Here is a 16,054-nt window from a genome sequence, read left to right on the forward strand (position 1 = left end):
TAGATTTATAATCAATGAAATTGATTTATAATGTAATTGGAACTCTGTGCAGAAACTTCCCCAGGACCAATCTAACTTTATAATAGGACTCTTCTATATTTTAAAAATCAAATCAGATACTTCAGAAAACCGGTGATAAAAGGGGTGGGGGGGGGGGGACCAAGCTCAGAAATAGAGTGAAAACCTAAAAAAAAATAAAGAAAAAGAAAACTAAAAAGAAATAAATTTAAAAATTTAAATAAAGATAAATTTAAATAAATATAAAAAAGATCACGACATCTACAAACAAACAAATGCGGCCGATCCACGTTTTCCAGTTGTAAAGCACTGCATGTGTAGAGTCCTTAGGAATGGCTTCCAGCTCACCAAAGAGAGAGTGCCTCGCTGCATGCCAAATTACAGCGCTAAGGCAGATTGAGGGAGAATTGTTGATTATTTTTTAATCATTTCCTCAAGCATCTACAGATGTAAGGAAGCATGTGGCCTCAGGCTGAAGCTGTTTGCAAACAGCAGGATTGCCTGGCCCAAGAAATGGCACTTGCTGTGTGATGAAAGCTGCCCCTCTACAACCGTGTTTGGTGAGCACCTATGCCCTGCTGAAATTGGCATAGCGCATTCTTCATGGGCTTGCTGCCAGCCTAACAGATGGGCATGAATGTAACCCTGCCAAAGAACCAGTGTGTGCAGTGAGCTCACAACTGTGGTTAGATTCCTTTCCAAGGATGTTGCATCTACTTAAGCTGCCCAGCGAAAAATTTATGACTTACAGGTCTTCAAATGGCATTAATGAATATGTAAATTAATTTTCCAAATTAGTAGTTCTCAAAGTGGGGTTCCCTGGACCAGCAGCATTGGCATCATTTGGCTGACTCCTGGAAATTCAAGTTCTCAGGCCCCACCCCTGACTTGTTGAATCAGAAACTCTGGGGGTAGAGCCCAGCAATCTGGGGTTTAACAAGTCCTCCAGGGGATTCTAATGCACAACTCAAGTTTGAGAACTACTGCTCTAAACCATGTTCTCAAGTGTTTGAATTATTTGAGATTTTTTTTTTTTTAAGATTTTATTTATTTGACAGAGAGAGACACATCAAGAGAGGGAACATAAGCAGGGGGAGTGGGAGAGGGATCAGCAGGCTTCCCACTGAGCAGGGAACCCAATGCGGGGCTCTATCCTGGGACCCTGGGATCATGACCTGAGCCGAAGGCAGACACTTAACAACTGAGCTACCCAGGTGCCCCTACTTGAGATATTTTTAAAAATACTGATGCCTATATCTTAGGCCCAGAGATTCTTATTTAATTGGGATAGGGTGCAGCCTGGGCCTCAAGAGTTTTTAAATCTCCCCAGGGGATTCTAATGTGCAGTAAGGTTGGAGAAGAGCTGTTCTAACTACTCAGAATACCTCACACAAGCTTTGAGGACAAGTACTTCAGACCTTACCAAACGCAGGTAAGTCTTTATTGAAAGAACATTTATATAGATCTTTACTTAAATAATACTTTGATTGGTCTACCACTTTATTTTAAGCCCCTAGATAAGATGAAGTTTATGTAATCTGTAGCTTTAGGCAAAGCCCTATGTGCTCTGTGAGTTACTTTCAAGATGACCCTCCCTCACAGCGCCATATTTGTTTGCTCCAGATTTCAGATTTCAGTGTGCTCTTTCAATCTCATTGACTTTGACATCTTCTAATGTAGTATCTCAAAAGTCTCTTCTACTGGTAACTCACACCTCTCTGTCTCTCAAATACTGAAACCTTGCCTTCTTCCCAGGTGGGAGGAGATCTGATACCCAAAAATGTAAGCTTCAGTCTAAACTGAGATTTAGAAAAAAAAAAAAAGCCCCTTTAAGCTTCAAACTTACCCAGCATAGTTAGCATAGTTGTAATAGTATAAGTATTTGACTAGGAAGGGAAGAGTAGAAAAACTTGAAGTATCCACCAATTGTCCGTGCTTTCACTACCTGTTTCACATGAAGGCACACACAGACATGATCATATTTGCACATCCCAGCAGGGTGAACGGGAGCGGCTGCTGACCACCTGGCCACTCTGAGAGCGAGAGATCAGGATCTCACACACACAGATTCACTGTTGGGAAGCTCTGAATTGGTGACAATTCAGGGTCATGAATGAAATCTTAATATAATTTGTGGAAAATGAGACAAATATTTGGTTTCCCTTCAATTTTTCAGCAACTCATCTATTGTAAGATGACAATGATGGCCCTTTACACTACTATTGACTTTGTTGAGGTCCAACTGAACACTGAAAAGAAAGGGAGGTGATAGGTTGAGTGCACTCAGCTTCCTGTGGCGGCATCTCAGTTCTGGCCCCTGCCAGCTGTGGGACCTGGGCCAGTAACTCAATTGTGTTGTACTTCAGTTTCCCTACCCATCAAGTGGAGAAATGATAGTTCCTATCTCATAGGGTGGTTGTGAAAATTAAATGGGCTAATGTATGAAAGCCCAGTGTAAGCTGTGATTAAGCGGTCACTATTCTTATTAAGAGTGGTTATGCGTAATGATAATGTTGTGTGGACCTACTACTAGCCCTCAGCCTCATCTTCCTTGCCTTGGTCTCGCCTGGCTCCAACAGGTGGACCTAGTGGAGTGGCCATTCAACCATTCTAGCAGATGAACACAACAGGGCACAACAAAGTCCAGGGACATGGTGAGGCATGCTTTGCCCTCAGAGAACAAGGTTCCAGGCTGGGTTCAGCACAAAGTCTCTGGGTCCTGGAGCAATATTCTGACTTGGTGGTTTTTAATTGGGGTGTCTCAACAACCTAGGAGGTGTTTGGAAATGTTTGGAAACATTTCTGGCTGTACACAGCTCAAGAAAGCTACTAGCATTTAGCCAGTGTTGCTACATTTCCTCAAATGAATGCAAACCAAAATGGCAGTAGCACCCACATTGAGAACAAAGTCAGAGCAGGACCAGTGTGATGACTGGGGCATAAGGCAAGTCACCAGAAGAGAGACATAAGAACAAGAACTAAGAATGAGCAACAAAGTAAAACTGAGGCCTATGGCAAGGTTGTTTCTAAAGGAATACCCTTCAGATGAAAATCTATGGAGGGAAGGGGACTATCTATTTGGGCTGTTATAACAAAACACCACCAACTGGGTAGCTTACAAACAAAAGAAATTTATTTCTCACAGTCCTGAAGTCTCGAAGTCCAAAATCAAGGCACCAGCATGGTCACCTGTTCTGGTGAGGAACCTCTTCCTGGTTCATAGCCGGCACCTTGTTGCTATGTCCTCACATGGTGGAAGGGGTGAGAGAGCTCTGTGGGATATCTTTTATAAGGCCACTATTCCCATTCATGATGCCTTTACCCTCATGACCTCGTCGCCTCCCGAATACCTGCTACCAATACCATCGTCTTTGGGGGTTAGGATTTCAACATATGAATTTGGGGGAGACACAAACATTCAGACCACCAGAGACAGAAGCAAAATTGGGCAGAAATCAGCTGCCTCAACTGACTCTATGGAAGTGCTGGAGCTAGAATGGTCTTTTTTTTTTTTTTTTAATTTATTTGACAGAGACACAGCGAGAGAGGGAACACAAGCAGGGGGAGTGGGAGAGGGAGAAGCAGGCTTCCCATGGAGCAGGAAGCCCGATGCGGGGCTCAATCCCAGGACCCTGTGATCAGGACCTGAGCTGAAGGCAGCCGCTTAACGACTGAGCCACCCAGGCGCCCCTAAAATGGCCTTTCAAAGTTGTCTCAAGATGTCAGTGTGTTTATATTCCCCATTAATCAATCACTGGACATGGGCTACCCTGGAAAGGGTATAACCTTGGGCAAGGCCGTTCTTCTTGTTAGGTAATTGCTGAAGAGGCTGACAACTGAAGGTGTCTGCTGACAACACTCCTAATAGCTGGGCTAATAAGTTCCATTAAAAGAGGATCTGAATGGCATGTAACAGGGATACACAAAGTATGCAGAATAACATGGAATCCCAGTGGTAAGTGCCACAACGCTCTCTTCCAGGTCAGCTTTCAGCATGAGTTCCCTGACCAAACATACTAGTCCCACATTCAGAGTTCGGTTGATGGTCTCTGATATAGGGAAGTTGCATTTTCTCAGGACGATGCCCACTTAGCCTTACTTGGAATGGTCTGAAAGAGGGGATTGGTCAATAAAGCCATGGAACTTTTCCAGACTCTGCAGCAAGACACTGGTTGTCACATTCTCTGTTCTTGCATGCTCAAGCCCAGAGTTGGACAGTTAGTATGTTCAGCCTTCTGGCTCAGTTCCATCCCACTGGTGTGCTAAAGAGAACCTAACATGGCTATATTTGGGTGCCGCCTCTCTCTCCTCTCATCAGTCTTGCCTAAAAGGGACAAACAGCAGCCCCTACATAAATCTCTGTCATAGAAATTCAGTTGGTAGGAATGGGCTTCGGACACCAGTTCTGGTTTATTCAGTGGTCCAGATCTGCCTTGAATGCATTTGTTTGGCTTGGACTCTATCAATCCACCCAGTCTTGGTCAATCTATTTTTTGCAGGGTCTGGACCATGTCCCTGATCCCCACATGCTCTCATTTTAAAAAAAAATGGGTATAGAATTTGGGAAGATGATAAAGTTCTGGGGATGGATAGTGGTGTTAGTTGCACAACAGTGCAAATGGTCTTAATGCCCCTTACTCTATACTCAAAAATGGTTAAAGCAGTAACTTTTATGTTATGTACATTTTACCACAATTTTTTAAGACTCAAAGCAGTACTATTATTCTCTCATATTACTCCTATCCTAGTTAGTTTGGTTGCAGGGGGACAAATATTCCCTCAAGTTTCCACAAGTAATGGCTGTTTATTATAAGAGTCAGGATGGATCCAGGACCACATAGCAATCAATGAACAGAGACCTGACAGGTTCAGAAACCCAAGGGCCCTCAGGGGCAAGAGCTAGGACTCCTCTCAAGTACTCCATCACAAACATGCCTCAGCCTCCCCCTTCCCTGCTTCTCCTCACGTCTTGCTACTCCTTGCACTAAAAACTGGATCCTCCTTCTCTGTCTTTTCTCCTTCTCATAGCTTCTGCTTAATTATTGTCTCACTTTCTTCAAAGTGTGGCTTCCTTTTAACCCAGATTTTATCTTGGCCTCTATTCTACATTATACCCCCTCTATACATCCTTTCTTATCAGTTCCTTTTGATACCCAGCTCATATTTTGGTTACCAAATCAGGTTCCCATGAGTAAGCCTGTGATTAGTCTGGTTGTCCCTCATCAAATAGAGCTTTTTGAGCCAGGCCACCCCACAAGCTGTCCCCAGTTTATATTGTGGCTCTCTCCTAATACATATGAGAAACAGACTCATATGGTACAAAACACAGCCACCTTCAACTGCCTCTTTGGCAGAGGTGGTAGGCATAAAAGACTCTGTGACAGCCATGTCCAGTACAACCTCATTTTCTATACCTTCTTTCCTTATGTTCTAGAATAATAACCACTTCCAGGCAGCCAGACTGCATCTGGGTCAGTGACATCTCTGGCGTATATTTCAGGGGCATCTCTCTACGTGACGCAGCTAAAGGCCACATGACTGACCTAGAGGTTACATTAGCAGCAATACCTGCAGAAGCCTCCCTTGCTCTAGAGATCACCAGTCGTACCCATATCAGAGAGCATGCCCTAGTTGAGTACCCATGCAAGATAAATTTAAAATACTTAGCTTGAGGGCACCTGGGTGGCTCAGTCATTAAGCGTCTGCCTTCGGCTCAGGTCATGATTCCAGGGTCCTGGGATCGAGCCCCTCAGCAGGAAGCCTGCTTCTCCCTCTCCCACTCCCCCTGCTTGTGTCCCCTCTCTTGCTGTGTCTCTCTCCGTCAAATAAATAAATAAAATCTTAAAAAAAAAGAAAATGTATGTGATCAGTTAAGACAGTGCTTATATTCATATATAAATATACATGTTACAAATAAATATGGAAGTATTTATATGTTTAAATGTCTATATTAAAAAAGGAGGACATGAAATCAAATTAAAAACCTAAGTTTCAGGGCGCCTGGGTGGCTCAGTCGTTAAGCGTCTGCCTTCGGCTCAGGTCATGATCACAGGGTCCTGGGATCGAGCCCCACATCGTTCTCCCTGCTCAGCGGGAAGCCTGCTTCTCCTTCTCCCACTCCCTCTGCTTGTGTTCCCTCTCTCGCTATGTCTCTATCTGTCAAATAAATAAATAAAATCTTTAAAATAAATAAATAAATAAATAAAATAAAATACTTAGCTTGATTTTATGGCACATTTTTACCCCGCTAGTTAATTATTATGTTCCTAATTTTGGCATGGCAATAATCCAAAAACTTCTTTGGACAAATATATCATTTTTAATCAATAAATTATGCTTAGTTCTTGGTTATTAAATCTTATTAACATATCTAGCACATTTGGGCTATAGCAAGTGCACTAATTATTAATGTTTTAAATAGCACATAATAGTTTATTGTGCGGGCAACATGGTAAGTAAGATATTCTCCAAACTTGGAGACATCAGATCTGGCTGGCTGATTCCTGGAGAGCAGACTAAATTCATCCAGCTCTGCAGGGCTTGAAGCTTCTGGGCAGGAAAACAGGCAGAAAAGCTGCATTGTGGGTGCCCCCAAGTGGGTACATTTTGATGTGCATGCTGAGGATTTTCTGGTCAGCTCCTCTCTCATTAGGTTGTGTATGTGAAGTGTTTTTAAAGGTGAAGAAAGCTATTAAAGTATGTATGTTTTTCAGCATACATCTCTTATTACATATTATCAACTAAAGCAATACTTAATGATTCAGATTATCACAAGTCATTTGTTTTCAAGCAAATATCTTACAGGAATTATGTTACCATTTAAAAGTGTGGAATACAAAAGGGATGGACTTTAGTGTCAGACAAAACTTCACTTTGAACTCTTAGCCCCTAATGAATTGTGTATCCTTGGGCAATCCACTTAACCTCCATAATCCACAATTGTCTCATTATTAAAATGGGAGTTAAGAGTATTTGAAAGAGTACTTACCTAATAGAGCTGTGTTTTAGATAAGACAATACATGTAATGGGATAAGGACAGTGTCCAGCACATTATAAGTGCTTAATAAAGTATCATTTATCATTTTTTCTTATACACAATATTGTTTGATTTATATATGCAAAGTAAAATATTTTTATTGAGATTATTTGAAATTCTAGGAGCTCCCCAATTCCCTTTTTGATTAAATTCATCTCTTGCTTAAATTAGCAATTTATAACTTATGACCGAGAACTGAACAATGTGTATGATTATGGCAGTGAAAAAGAGTGAGGTTGACCTGTATTCCTCAAAACCGTTAATGTCGTGAGAGACAAAGAAGGGCTAAGGAAATGTTCTAGATTATAACAGGCTATGAGACACAACAACTGAATGCAATATGTAATTTTGGACTGGATCCTGTATTAGAGGGAGAAAATTCTGTAAGGACCTTACTGGGACAACTGATGAAATTGGAATGTGGACTGTAGATTGAATAAAAATATTTTATCAGAGTTAAATTTCCTGAAATTGATAAGTAAACTGTGATTGTATAAGAGAATATATTTTCATGGTTGTATAATTGACACATTATATTAGTTTTGGTATATAGCATAATGATTCAATATTTGTATATAGAGCATCTTCTTGTTCTTAAGAAATATACATAGAAATATTAAGGGGCATGATGCATGCAACCTACTCTCAAATGGTTTAGAAAAAATGTGTAATATGTCTGTGTGTATGTGTGTACAGATGATAGATAGATGTCTATGAATATAGATAACTATACATATGCTCTGGGTGTGCATGTGTGTATATCTACAGACAGAATAAGAAGGAGAATATGAAAAAGTATAGAAAATGGTAAAAATCGGTGAATCAGGACAAAGAGTAAACAGTAGTTCTCTGTACTCTAAATTTAGCTTTAAAATTTTTTATATAAAAATTTGAGAAGATAGTGAAGTAGTCCTCTCAAAAAATATCTAGTAGGGGCACCTGGGTGGTTCAGTCGGTTAAGCGTCTGACTCTTGATTTCAGCTCAGGTCATGATCTCAGGGTCATGATCTCAGGGTTGTGAGAATGAGCCCCAGTCAGGCTTGGCACTGGGCATGGAAACTGCTTACGATTCTCTCTCTCTACTTCTCCCTCTGCTACTCCCCTCCCCACTTTCTCTCTTCCTCTCTTAAAAAAAAAAAATCTGGTAACTATCTAGTACTTTGAGACAAACCCACAAAATTATTGCAAATTATGCTATATGTTAAAGGAATGTCTACTCTCTAAAGACTACTGGACTATATTAACTAATTCTTTTTGAAACTGAGAATTAAGGCATAAATGTTTTTCATGAGGAAGAAAAATTACGAGCTATAAGAGCTCAACGGGACCTTAGAAATCACCTAGTCCATGCTTCTTTCAAAGACAGAAAATCATTCAGATTTCCTTAAAGACACATAACTCACTCTTAATCTACAGGATAAATCACTTGGTATTCATTTGTTGATGGTTTAAATTATATATAACTCATTATTCTGAAACCTGTAAATAAAGAGAAAAGAATCAACTATTTATTCTGTCTTTTCTGTCCTAACTGTAATATAAGGTGACAAAAATAGATGATATGGGAAAGTTCTTCTTTGTAGAATAATTCCAGCTAATAAATGAATAAGAAATGATAGAAAAAGAATATCACCATACTTCAAACCTAAGGAATAATGGATCTCAGAAATAATCATCAACAACTGCTAAAATCATCAAGTAAAAAGCTGATGGGGAACTTTATAATAGATAAATCTGACCTCACTGATCAATTTTAATATCAGAAAAAAGACAGCCTGACCTCACTGACCAATTTTAATATCAGAAAAAAGACAGCCTGACATTATGTATCTCCTAAATGGTGCACATAGGAAGTACCCAACACCACCTGTAAAGGGTATTTTAAGAAGAAAAAAAGCTGACCAAGCCTCTAGATCCATCTACCAATTTACAAGAAATATAGAATTCAGATGAGGGTGCCTGGGTGGCTCAGTCGTTAAGCATCTGCCTTCAGCTCAGGTCATGATCCCAGAGTCCTGGGATCGAGCCCCACATCGGGCTCCCTGCTCAGCGGGAAGCCTGCTTCTCCCTCTCCCTCTCCCCCTGCTTGTGTTCCCTCTTTCGCTGTGTCTCTCTCTGTCAAATAAATATATAAAATCTTAAAAAAAAAAAAGAATTCAGGGCGCCTGGGTGGCTCAGTTGGTTAAGCGACTGCCTTCGGCTCAGGTCATGATCCTGGAGTCCTGGGATCGAGTCCCGCATCGGGCTCCCTGCTCGGCAGGGGGTCTGCTTCTCCCTCTGACCCTCTTCCCTCTCATGCTCTCTGTCTCTCATTCTCTCTCTCTCAAATAAATAAATAAAATCTTTAAAAAAAAAAAAGAATTCAGATGAACATGACACCATAAGGATAAAATTAGCAAAATCCAGAATGTGGAAAATTCTATATGATAAACAACCAAGTTTCTTCAACTAATAAATCTGAAAGAAGAGTGAAGGAGAATTTACAGGTTAAAACAGATTTAAAAGACATAGTATAACTAGAACTTGTATAGATTCTTCATTTCAACCAACCAAATTTTAATATTATGAGGCAATCAGGGATATCTGAACACTGGCTGCATATTTGGTGATATTAAGAAATTATTGTTCGATATTTTAGGTATGATAATGGTATTGTGCCTATGTTTTTCAGGAAAGAGTCCTTATAGAAACTCATACTTAAACATTCATAATTTAAATGTTATGCTTTCTGAAATCTGTTTCAAAATAACATGGAGTAGACGGGAAAGAAGTGGTTGAGAGGAAGAATAGAAGAAATTAGATTGACCATGTGCTGATAACTGTTGAAGCTGGGTGATGGGTAGGAATCATCATACCATTCTCTTTACTTATGAATGTGTTTGAAATATCCATTATAAAATCTTAAACATTATTTTTAAAAGATTGAAGTAGCTATGTGTTTACTGAAACTGAAATACTACTGATACGTTCATTGAAAAAAATCAAAGTACAACTTGTTTTTTATTATGGAAAAATATATGTGTAATTTACCATTTTAATCATTTTATAAAGATTTTATTTATTTATTTGAGAAAGAGAGAGAGCACAATTCCCCCTTTCCCTTCCCCTCAGCTCCTGGTAGCCTCTATTCTATTTTCTGTCTCTATAAATTTGCCTATTCTAAATACAGCATATGGGCGCCTGGGTGGCTCAGTCGGTTAAGCATCTGCCTTCAGTGCATGTCATGATCCCAGGGTCCTAGGACTGAGCCCGAGTCAGGCTCTCACTCAGTGGGGAGTCTGCTTCTCCCTCTTCCTCTGTGATCTTTCTCACTCTTGGTCTCTCTCAAATAAATAGATAAAATCTTAAACAAACAAACAAATAAATAAAGCATATAAGCAGAATCATACAATATTTATCCTTTTGCATTATTTCACTTAGCATGTTTCCAAGATTCATCCTTGTTATAGTATGTATCAGAATTTCATTCCATGTTAAGGCTGAATAATATTCTGTTGTGTGTATATACCGCACTTTGCTTATCCATTCATTTATTGGTGGACATTTGTGTTGTTTCCTCCTTTGGCTACTGTGAATAATGCTGCTGTGAACACTAGTGTACAAGTGTCTGCCTGAGTACCTGCTTTCAATTCTTTTGAGCATATACCTAGAAGTGGAATTGCTGATCATATGATAATTCTATGTTTAACTTTCTGAGCATCCATCACACTGTCTTCAACAGCAACTGCACCAGGTCACATTCCTACCAGCAATGCACAAGCAGTCTGGTTTTTCTACATCTTCACCAACAGTTGTTATTTTCCTTTTTTTAAATAATAGCCATTCTAATGGGTGTGAAGTACTATCTCATTTGATTTGCATTTCCCTCATAACTGGCGATGTTGCGCATCTTTTCATGTGCTTATTGACCATTTGTATATCTTGTTGGAGAAATGACAATTCCTTTGTCCATTTTTTAATTGGATTGTTTGGGGTTTTTCATTGTGTAGTTGTAAGAGTTCTTTACATATTCTAAATATTAATCCCTTATCAAATATCTGATTTGTAAATATTTTCTCCCATTTTGTGGGGTATCTTTTCACTCTCTTGACGTTGTCCTTTGATGCACAAAATTTTTAATTTTGATAAACTCCAATTTATCTATTTTTTTCTTTTGCTGCCTGTGCTTTTGGTGTCCTATCCAAGAAATCATTGCCAAATCCAGTGTCATAAAGACTGTCCCTTATATTTTCTCCTAAAAGTTTTATAGTTTTATATCTTACATTTAGATTTTTAATCCATTTTGAATTAATTTTTGTATATTATATAAGGTTAAAAGTCCAACTATTTTGCATGTAGTTATCCAATTTTCCCAGCACTATTTGTTAAAAAAAGAAGATATAAGTTTTTATTAAAATTTTAAACTATATTCATACACTTCCATGTAAAAACATAGTGTAAGATCTGGCAAGATATACACATACTATCCTTTTTTTTTTTAAGTAGGCTCCACACCCAATGTGGGGCTCAAACTCATGACCCTGAGGTCAAGAATCACATGTTCTGTGGCACCTGGATGGCTCAGTTGGTTAAGTGTCTGCCTTCGGCTGGGGTCATGATCCCAGGTTCCTGAGATCCCTGCGGCGGGCTCCCTGCTCAGTCGGGGGCCTGCTTCTCCCTCTTCTCCCTGCCTGTGCTCTCTCTCGCTATCTCTGTCTCTCTCTCTCAAATAAATAAATAAAATCTTAAAAAAGAATCACATGTTCTACCAACTGAGCCAGCCAGTCACCCTTATACTATATTGTTAATAACGATTCCTTCTGGGAAGGAAAATAATTTGGGGAGGACAATATACAAGAGCTAGAGTTTTTGCTCTATATAATTTGATATTATTTAGATTACTTATAAGCCTGTGTTCATACATTACTTATATAATTTTTAAAAGGTAGTTCTGGTGCGGTATTTTTCCTGTTTGTCTTTAAGAGAAAGTTGATTGGATGTTGAAGCATGGGACAAGTAGGCCAAGTGTTGATATTCTGGCAAGCTAGAGGTCCAAATTAAATTTAAAAAACTCTGAAGCAGACTTGCAGCATGGGAAGGAATTAGCAGATCTCAAGGGTAATGCTGTTTGTCTAGATAATCTGGCAGTTGCAACAGCAAGCCAAGACAGTTAAGAAGACTTGGTCCTAATTCTTAACCTTCCACCTACCCCGCAATCTCTCACCCTGATTTATTTTGTTTTTAAGCTTCAGCTGTATTTGGATAGCATATATTTTGCTGATATATGTAAGGGTGTAACTGAAGACTTCAGAGGTCTCTGTGAACTTTGTCAGAGCAAGGCAGCCAGAGGTACAAAGAGGTTTTCATGTGATGGTTTTTGGAGGCTGGGAAGTGGACCATTTTGGCCAGACCAGAGGGTTTTAGTAGCAGACTGGTAAGGGGACAGGGGGAAAAAAGGCTTTCAATTTTACATTAATTAGTACGTATTTTATTATAGAGTTTCACCAAAGAAATATCTTTGGAAAACAGTCTCACAATTGTGTTTAATGAATGAATAAAATGTTTGTTGAATGAATGACACATGAATCTGAAGAAGAGATGAAGACAAGTAGACTAGGTACGAGTAGACTCATACTAGCAAGACATTGGCCTAAATAGAGTGGTTTCAGTGGGGGAAGAAAAGAGACGAATACATGGAGACTTGCTGCCCTGTAGGTCCCTGGACAAGACCCCTGAATAGTCAAGAGGTGTGAATATGGAAGCCTGTGACTTTTACCCTCTAGTAAGCTATCAGCAAAACTAACTCATCATTGGACTGACACTGCCTCACATTTCCTGGCCCTCCCTCTTCTCCCATTCTGGCCAACACCCTATCATTGATGACTCTCTTCTAGCTGCCCTCTTCCTACAGGGTTTTGTATACCCTAAGAGCAATGTGGAGGCCAATCTAGAGAGAGATTCCTAGCTCTTCTCCTAGAAGTCAGTGTGGTTCCAAAAGTGTTCTGTTGCTTTATGCTCAACAGCATTTCAGCAACATTATATATCAGCTTCCTGTTTCTGCCTGCCTAGAGATATCAGTCTTCCATCTGATAGACTTGTGTCCATGTCTTGGATACCTGGCTCTTTTCCTATCCTCCCAAATTTTGGGTGCTCAGGATGGGCTGGGTCCTATGACCTAGCCAGCCAGCTGGTATACCTTCTATGCTCTCAAAGATCATGCCATCATTTGTCAGAGCACACCCCTGCTGCTCATCTCCCTGGCCTTGTACTAAACTAATATCTATAGTGAATGATGCATCCCATACAATGCCAGGCAGTTCAGCTGCCTGAATTCCAAAATTAAGTCCCCATGCATCTTTCATTTGATTGGCTGATAACCTGTGCCTGGAATCAGACAAAAATTTGACTATATGAGTTTCCTGTGGTTGCTGTGACAAACACAAATTAATTATTTTCTGTTTCTGAAGTGGGTCTTACCGGGCTCCACAGAGTCATGATAATCCAAAAGTAAAAAAAAATAAAGTATTACTTAGCATGGTACACTTGTACCATATGGAAACCCTATAATTCCCCAAACTGATATAAGACCCTGTATACATCATACGGCTCTAGGGCTAGGAATATGGCCCTTAAAGACCTCACCAGGGCTAGAATAGCTGAAAAGTTTGATAAGCAAGAGTCCTCTCAAACGTCTCTCAAACATTTTGTTAGTGTTGTGAAAATTCTTATCTCTTAACGCTAAGCTATATATCTGGTTCCATTGAATATAGATGGATTTAACTTCTTGAAGGAGACTAGGACATATAATTGTAATTGATTGTCTTAAAAAATAGGTGAAATTGACATAATGCCTTACAATCACATACAAAAAACTCCAGCCAAGATATAGATAAGGTATATACACACACATAGTGCTTTAAAACAAGGATAGCCTGGGGCATCTGGGCGCCTTAGTCGGTTGAGCGCCCAACTGGTGATTTTGGCGATTTTGGCTCAGGTCATGATCTCATGGATTGGGATACTGAGCCCCAGGCTCAGTGGAAAATCTACTTGAGATTCTCTCCCTCTTTCCCTCCCCCCACTCACACACGCACTCTCTCTCTCTCAAATAAATAAATAAATCCTTTTAAAAAATAAAACCGGGATAGCCTTCCATAGACAGATTAAAGTTCAAGTATAATTTAAAAAGCATTGTGTAAGGCTACATCCAAGCCCATCACCAAGAACTGAAATTCAACATTTAATAATGCTTCCCTGGGTCACCTGGCTGGCTCAGTCAGTAGAGCATGTGATTTTTTTTTTTTTTAAGATTTTATTTATTTATTTGACAGAAAGAGAGACAGCGAGAGAGGGAGCACAAGCAGGGAGAGTGGGAGAGGGAGAAGCAGGCTTCCCGCTGAGCAGGGAGCCCAATGTGGGGCTCGATCCCAGGACCCTGGGATCATGACCTGAGCCGAAGACAGATGCTTAATGACTGAGCCACCCAGGCGCCCTGAGCATGTGATTTTTGATCTCGGGGTTGTAGGTTCGAGTCCCATGTTGGGTATGGAGATTACTTAAAAATAAAATCTTTAAAAAATAATAATAATGCTTCCCTTTAGTTTAATTAATTCAAGTACCACAGAGGGGATAATGTAATAAATTTTATCAATGATTGTCTCCAACCCCATTGTACTTAGTGCCTATTAATGGGCCAAGCATGTTCTAGACTCTGTGGATACAGCAATGAACAAAACAAAGTCCTTGCTGCCATGGACTTACAGTCTAATGAGAGAGCCAAACAAATAATGGCAGGTAGCAGTAAGTGTTATGGAGATAGATAAAGATACGCAAGGGATTCAGGAAGGCCTCTCTTAAGAAGAGACTTGAGCAAAGGCTTGAAAAAAGCAGAGTTGTAAACCAAGTGAATATCCAGCAGAAAGGTGGTCTAAGCTAAAGGAACAAATGTGCAGCTCTATGAGGTGGAATATGGTTGGCATGTTGGAAGAAGAGCAAAGAGACCAGTGCACGTGAAGCAGAGTGATCAAGGAGCTTTTTATCCATCTGTAGAAACTCTCTGTATCTACCCTGTGTAGTTATGATACCAATTAGATGCAGTTAAATTCATTTGTTTCATTTACTTTCAATTTGGGGGGATTTTTTTAAACATTTACTTTCATAAATGGTTTGCATATTTCCAAAATCAAATCTACAAAGCAAAGTAGAATTCAAAGAAGTCTAGCTTCTATTCTTATTCCCTCCAACCTATTTCTCTTCCCATGGGTAACCATCTGTGAACCTTCTAGTTTTTAAATATAGGAAATACGTTTGTAATTCCTTCCACTTCTTAGATGCATTAACATCCACCACCATCTCCCCGCCCTGCCTTCTGAGGTAAATGGTAGCGTACTATAAAAATATGGAATCTTTGAGTTTGTGTGTTGTCCTTGCACAGGGACCATGTTAATCTTCTCTATCATTATAATGCTGGTATATGTGCTGCTGAAGCAAGCACTAAGAGATGAATATTTTACATGGGTAAGAGTTCAGAAGCTGGACTCTGCTGGGAGAGAGATGGCTTCAGTAGGTGCCACCATGGAGAAACTTGCATAGTCAGTAGTCACCATGAAGATACCAGGTGCCTGCAGAAAGAGCAAGTGGCTCGGGATGGACCAAAGGCATTGAAAAAAGAAGTGAAAAGGGAACTGCAGATGGACATTGCCTACTTCACAACTCCCACTTGAGGCTGCTTCAGTTTATGAACCATTCCTGCCAATATTATGTTGTCTCAAAGGATGGATCAATAAAGGGTGCTAATGTTTTGGTTTTTCAATGAATTCATTAAGCACATGAGAGTATAAACCCAGAGTCCTTCATAAACACATAAAAATGTTTGAACAAACCCATGTCACAAACCAAAAAATGTTCCTCAGTTTCTCTTAGTTTGAATTTTGCAATACTAGAAAGAAAAAGCATTCTAGAGGTCATTCTAACTTGTCCAAAGAGACTAATATCTTAGAGAAGAACAAAAAAAATTATTG

At 39.7% G+C, this 16,054-nt stretch overlaps 1 non-coding gene across 1 annotated transcript; it reads right to left on the bottom strand.

The window, feature by feature from the left end:
- Nucleotides 1-15,426: 15,426 nt before the first annotated feature.
- On the bottom strand, nt 15,427-15,528 carry LOC116638099. The gene has a single exon (XR_004300625.1). It is a non-coding gene; the product is annotated as a U6 spliceosomal RNA (small nuclear RNA).
- Between the last annotated feature and the right edge of the window lie 526 nt (nt 15,529-16,054).

This window comes from Phoca vitulina, unplaced genomic scaffold (genome assembly GCF_004348235.1).
Source record: "Phoca vitulina isolate PV1807 unplaced genomic scaffold, GSC_HSeal_1.0 scaffold1, whole genome shotgun sequence".
NCBI lineage: Eukaryota > Metazoa > Chordata > Mammalia > Carnivora > Phocidae > Phoca > Phoca vitulina.